The sequence below is a fragment of the Apaloderma vittatum genome, unplaced genomic scaffold (genome assembly GCF_000703405.1).
Source record: "Apaloderma vittatum isolate BGI_N311 unplaced genomic scaffold, ASM70340v1 scaffold10023, whole genome shotgun sequence".
Taxonomy (NCBI): Eukaryota; Metazoa; Chordata; class Aves; order Trogoniformes; family Trogonidae; genus Apaloderma; species Apaloderma vittatum.
Window position 1 is genome coordinate 21,482 of NW_009709791.1, and position 7,328 is coordinate 28,809.

The following is a 7,328-nucleotide window of genomic DNA, read 5'->3' on the forward strand; positions in this document are numbered from 1 at the left end:
TGGTGCCAGGTCAGGTGCTTGGAGGCAGGAAAGCCTCCGGTGCTTGCCAGTGCTCCTGTGCATTTGAGTCATATCAGTACTGTGCACCATTAAAGTTCAAAATGCATTACTCAGACCAGACATGTAGCTCAGGCCTGTCAGGCCCAGCCAAACCTGAGTCTGTGTGAATGTCAAATTTAACATATTCGTCACCAGAATTTTCTTCCTCTCACTTTTTCTTTTCGGGACTTGGGAGGGAAGACCTATTAAGGCAATATTTCATATCATCAGAGTTTCATTAGTTAATCGACTTTCAGTGCAGGCAGTTTGCTGTTACACCAGACCTTTAATTTTAAGCTTTGCTCATCTCCCCTGCACCAGGGCCACATCAGATCTCCACTCTGGGCTCTGCTATGCCCTCAGTCCACCTCAGTGGCTTGATTTTTTCTGAGTATATGGGCTTTTCATGTGTCTGCATATCGTAAGTTGACTACAACCACAATATCATCTATAATGTTGAGTTACCTCACTGTTACACGGCCATTCTCTGATCCAGGCTCACTTTCCTCTCCCAGAAGAGAAACCTGCCAACAGCTGTGACCCAGAACAAGCTGGTGTCCAACGTGTAGAACTTTGTTGTACCTTCCACGGCATGGCTATGTGTTCGCTTATAGAAGTATCTACACTATAGAAGTATCTACCTTATAGAAGTTGTCTACAGCTCCCCAAGGTATCTCTGGTTTCATTTTGCACTGCGCCAATGCCTCTGCCTCACTGTTCCCCCCTCTCATGCTGGCTTCTGGTTTGGGCATGCTCCTCTGCTCCTCAAGGCTCTGGAGAAGGTAAGGGTCACAAGCGCGGCTTGCTGAACACTTCCAGCACCTAGTGCTCCTCCTTTACACTTACTGCCTTCACCCTGCAGATGGCTTCATCTGTAGAAATGCAGAAGTCCAGCTGCACTCTGCAAAGGGCTGACCTTCCAAATTCCACGGTATTTGCTCTCTGGAGTTAATAATGCTTCCTATTTGGAAATAACTTTGAATTAAGCTCTCCTTAAAGTCCAGAAGGAAATATAGCAATCGTGGGTGGGTTTTATCTCTTTTTTTCTCCTCTACAGTGAAGGTTCAGCCTGTGATAATAACATCTGCAGCATAGCTGCTGGAGCTGTATTTGTACCTAACCTCTTTTATTAACATGCTCTTTCTGTTATGTCTCAGGGTGTAACTAAATATTGGCTGTCCCAGGGAATGCGTAGCTAGATCATATCAATCGTTACTTATTTTTGCCCAGTTAAAAAACAACAAGCTATTTAAAAATACTTGCTAATGTAAAAAAAGATTTAATATTTTCTGGTTTAATACAATGATGAAAATATCATCAGCAGATAAAACTAACCCAGTAAGTCTCTAACAAATGGAAAATAATCACAGGACATTACAGAGGTCAGCAAATCAGGAGATGATAACTTTATAGCCATGTGGAGACAGTAAGTGTTTAATCTATAACTCTTGTTTTGAACTGGGTGAAGCAGAGACAAGTAGACACAAGAAAAAGTACAAACAAGTTCTTTATTCTGAAACTGCATTAGAGCACTCTAAAGATAGCATCAAGGACTGTGTGGAAATCCCCTGGATATGTTCTGTAATTTTTTCCGGTGAATCTCAGGATAGCAAATGCAAGAGACAAGGGTAAGTGGATGACCACAGTTGGCATAGATTGCATTTTGATATTCCGCTTTTGCGGTGTAGACACCCAAGGTGGAATTTGTCTCCGTTGTCTTTCCCTCCTTTTACAAGGAGCACCAGATGACTAGCCCAGATGTAGATGTTCAGACTGTAAAGGTGACACGCTTGATGAGATGAAGCTCACAATTCATTTCCATTGTGATGTTTCCTCTTGGAGAAAGTTAGGAAATCAGGGCAATACACAGATTGCCTTGGCCAATGGCATCCTGGGGTGTATTAGAAGGGGGGTGGTTAGTAGGTCACGAGAGGTTCTCCTTCCTCTCTACTCTGCAGTGGTGAGACCACATCTGGAATATTGCGTCCAGTTCTGGGCCCCTCAGCTCAAGAGAGACAGGGAACTGCTTGAGAGAGTCCAGCGCAGAGCCACAGAGATGATGAAGGGAGTGGAGCATCTCCCTTATGAGGAAAGGCTGAAGGAGCTGGGTCTCTTTAGTTTGGAGAAGAGGAGACTGAGGGGTGACCTAATTAATATTTATAAATATGTAAGGGGTGAGTGTCACGAGGATGGAGCAAGGCTCTTCTCGGTGACAACCGATGGTAGGACGAGGGGTAATGGGTTTAAGCTGGAACACAAGAGGTTCCACCTAAATTTGAGAAGAAACCTCTTCTCAGTAAGGGTAACAGAACATTGGAACAGGCTGCCCAGGGAGGTGGTGGAGTCTCCTTCTCTGGAGACATTCAAAACCCGCCTGGATGCCTTCCTGTGTAACATCGTCCAGATGTTCCTGCTCCGGCGGGGGGATTGGACTAGATGATCTTTCGAGGTCCCTTCCAGTCCCTAACATTCTGTGATTCTGTGATTCTGTGTAATCAGTTTGATGCTGAGCAAGTCACAGAAACACTCAAAACTTTGGGGAACCAGTGCCTCCTGAAATCAATGGGTGTCAGGCATTTAAATGCCTTGCATATCTGGGGTAATTAACCTCTCATTTCTTCCATTTATATACTAATCCTGAATGTAATTGGAGAAATAAGACTCACCTAACCCTGTTAGTTACTAAGCCCACTTCATTACCATTGCCTTGGTTATTTTACCAGTGTTCTAGAAATACACTAGAATTCTCAAATAACTCCCAGTTTTGGCCCTATATGTCTGCAGCCTAGAAAATCAGAGCAGATGCAGTTATATCATGGCAAGGCTGTTTGGAATAAGTGTTAATGACAAGATACTTGACATTGCTGCTAAAGACGATACAACCTCCATTTGCATTAGTAATGCATTCAAGAAAACAGGGTTTTCCTTTCTAGTCAATGGAATTGCATCAAAGAACTACCTGGCGCCATCATTGATTTCTCTTTCTAACAAAGCAAAAAATCTGAAATGTTGTCAAACAGCAAGGACAAGCACCAGGTCACAGTTCTCTGTATAACACTTGCAGTTGGCTGCAGATCAGTATGTTTAGCTTCTTTTAATCCTAACACAGTTGACATGTACCAGGGAGTTTGTATCCAGCTTACATAATGACTAATGTTACAAACTGGGGGAAATCGATGACCCACTTCTTTACTCTGAGGTTTTCAAGGTTTTTGAGAGAGTTATGCTGCTATGGCATGAACAAGGAAGTTAAGTGAGAAGTTCATCTATCTGGCTTTTATTTATTTCTGCAGAGACTTATTGCCATAATCAAGGGGTAAGCACCCTTTTTGCAATGGAAAAAGTACACATAATTAACATAAAATTGTGATGTCAGTGAGACCTGGGAAGTACTGGTCAAAAGACTTAAAATTACTATCATGGAAAAAAAATATCAGCAATGAGAAATACAGGGGCAAGACTCACCTCTTCTCCTAGCTTGCTTATACATCCATGAAATGCATCATTCCCTTTTACCTCTGTAATAAACCGTGAACTCCTATTATGCTATTTGTCCACTGTATCCCCTACCCTCTTTGTTCTTCTGAGGATATAACGTCCCACCTTGTATTTGCCTGTATTTAAGTGCATTTGTTTCAGTGGGTCTAGTTTGCTAATCCATCTATTTTACATTGTCTGACTCCCTTGCCTACTCCATTTTTACTGTTTTCCCAGTCTTCCTGTCATTTTTGGTTTTTATCAGTACTGACTTACTTAATATTTTTTTCCTGGCCACAGATGAAATTGTAGAATGAGATCAAATCTGGCACCGATCTCTGCAGAAAATAGCTAGAGAAGTCATATGCTGCAGATCTCTTATTGCCAACCTCTTAGTAATTCTGCCAAAGCATCAGTTCTCAGTTTAATGTGCATGGGTTTTTTGCCAGCAAGAGTTGCTAGATTTTTATGTCCAAATATTGTACAATATTGAAACAAATACTGCACAGAAGTCTATGTAATTGCTTTTATCAGCCAGGCTAGTAATTGACATCAGCAAAACATGGAATCAAATTTCTTTAAGAAATATTTTTTCTAATAATCAATATAAAATTACACTAGTAGTTCTCCTTCTTCAAGCAACTGTTGTAGGATTTGTGGGTGTAAGTTGCATTCAGGAAGAAACGATGTTATTTACTTGTGCCATGTAAGAACAATACTTTCCATTACATTAATATTTAAGGGAAATGTTAGATATAGAACTAGGATGTTTACTGAACACTTTGCCCCTCTGTGTTTAGAATTTTATTATCTCCATAAGAGATATTTACTACTGATGAGATTAATGTGATGATAAAAAAAAATTTATTACCTTTAGATTTGCCACCTTCTGATTTTTCCTCGATGTGAGTGCAACTTCAACTTGGGAAGATGTCCAAAATGTTCCTAAATTCATCCTTCTGAAAATTGTTTGTACTCTGTTTTGTTAAAGTGGAATTCCTCTGAAAAGATCTAATCATTTTACACAGCCCATTGACCATCAATTCTGAACTGCAAGAAACTTTTGACTTGACATAAACATTGATGTAGGGAGATAACCCACACTATAAACGCCCTCCAGTGTCATTAATCTTAGTAATCCCTGTGTCCCCATCTAATCCACAGGAAAAATAAGCAAAGTCAAACCCTTGGAAAAGTCTCATACTAGGTAAATTTTTTTACCTACCCTCTGTTTAAAACGTGTAATCGACCTTATCTTCTGGTATCTGGTGCTAGACTTTGGGGCTTTTAGATCCCTGTATGTGGGAGAGAGGTGTTCATGTTGTAAACAAGTCAGATGTCAAAAGAACAAATGGATGACACACAGAGTGCTGGGTTAGAGTTCAACTGTCAAGTTTTGGCATTATGTGGCAGTCCAAAAAGTTCCCTACTCCTACGTGTCTTCTTCATCCACCCAGCTCCCCTGCCCTACTGTGGCTGCTGAGCTGCTCCAGCACAGCTGACGAAAGGACTCTTTGGTCCCTCAGTCTGGAAAATGTGATGTTCTTCATTTTTTACTTTTACTCAATTGCCATGTTGTACAAGGGCTAAACAAATCGCAAACACAATCAAAAAAACATTTCCTATGTTAAATAAGAGAAAACAATGTGCTATTGGTTTTCTCCATCAGGTCACTGAAAAAATCCAAGAGGAAAGTGTTAATTTAAGAAACTGTAATTCATGTATTTGTACAAATATTTACACAGGGGCACAAGCAAAATAACTTATATTTGCTACCAAAAGAAAAAATGCCATTTAAATGATAATTAAATAGCTTTCATATTAGTTTAGATAAAGGGAAACCCCCCTAAACTTACGAAGAATTGAGATATTTTTATTTTTCTAACTGAAAGAAATGAAGACTGACAAATTTACAGTAGACCAGCCTCTGTGCTACAGGGTGCTTCATGGTGACTAGAGGTCAGCATGACCAAACTTTTCTACTCGTTGACTCCTGGGCTGGATTGCAGGGTCATCCCTGTCCCGTTCCAAGCCTCTTTGCAATCCAGCTCAGCCCGGATTCAGGCTCTGTTCAGATGTCAGGTCTCCCACCAGCAGTCTTTCCCAGAAGGATCCCAGGCATGCTGTTGCCACAGGGCAGGTGAGAAATGTGGCAGCTCTCCTGGATGGAGCACATCCCCAAAGGAGAAATGAAAACGCTTGTTGTAGAGGGGATATGCCTTTCTGGCCCCACTCAGTGGTGGGCTGGTGTTGAAGTCGGCTTTGGAGATAACCCAAGGGAAGACTGTTAAGACCTTTTCTCAAGAGAAACATCCTTTATCTCAGATTTCACTGCCCCTCTCAGCTTCAAGGACTCCAGGTTGCAACTTGAAGGACTGAGGACACCTCAGGACTACCTTTCTCCAACAGATTCGGGCCTGACAGGTCTGAAGAGGATTTTTTCTCTCTGAAGCCTCCATCTAAACGAGCATCTAAATGGCACTTTTGCAAAGGTGGTTTGCAAAGAGGAGAGTTCCCATATGTAACTGCAGGACATGTCTGTGTTGCCTCTTTAAAAAGAGTTAATAACCAAGAAGAACGGCATCAGCTGATTTTCATGTGCAGGATGCTGGGTGCAGCCTGAGTGAACCAGCCAAGGTTCTTCACACCAGTGTCCAGGTGTTCAGTCAGTGTGGTCCTGCTAGGAGAGCAGCAGCACGTTGCCATGCAGCAGGTGCCTGGCTGCCTCACCTTTGGCAGAGTTTCAATTTTTTTCCTCTCCTCCATGTATTTCATGTATCAGCAAACACCAGCGCTGCCACTTCACCATGAGGTCTACGTGTCTGTAAACCAACGCAATTCCCAGCAGGTCACATATGCAAGTCAGGGCACCCATCCCTGTCCAGCAATACCCTGGTGCAGTCCTTGGGTGCAGGAGCTGGAGTGCTTCCCTTGGGCTCTCCAGCGTGGCCAAGACAATGTGGAAAGCTGGAGCAGTCGGCTCATTACAGCTTGTTTTCACCCCAGGCTGAATGCAGTCTCTCTCTGTAGTACACAAAATACAGCACACAAAATTTTGTGTAGCACACAAAATACCCAGGATCTTTAGGATGTATGGCAAAACCCCTCGAAATCGCTTTTTCTGATGCTTCCATAAACACAGACTAGCAGCATCTGGTGGGTTTTTTCAGATTTTGTCAGATTTTCTGTGAGTTTTGAAAGCAAATGTCTCAGAAAATCCCCAGATAAGTATGTTTCCAGCATGGGAGGAAGGAACATCTCAGCAGTGTGTCTCCTACCCAGTCCAGCCATTCACCCCTACTCAAACCGTGCAGTCAAGTGTGAACTAGGTGTGAGTTTCTAACCGCTGAAACCACCCCAGTCACCCACAAGGACACAACTCTTTTTTTTGCCATTAAATTCTGATTCATCCATCTCAGCTTTTCTCAGAATGATTCTCTAGAGATCTGGAGGCGCGAGTGTGGACAGACAGATTTATAGCCCACCGATCAGTACAGATCGATGTGCAGAACTGTGCTTAGGCTTGCTCACAGCAAAGGAAGCAAGGCATCTGTGCCCTGAGCATTTCTAGGCTTTGTAATTTCATGGGAATTGTAATTGCAAATTTAAGAGGAAGAATTTTGTGTAACTATCCTGAAGAAAACATGATCAGTGTGAAAAAGAGAAAGCAGAATGTTGTGTTACTTTGCTTGGTTGTTTTTGTTTTTTATTTAACATTGCAGCTTATAATTGTAAAGTTGTCTCTGACAAAACAACATAAGCTTTTTGCAATATCATTTTACATAATGTCTGAACTATAACCTGAAGTCCTT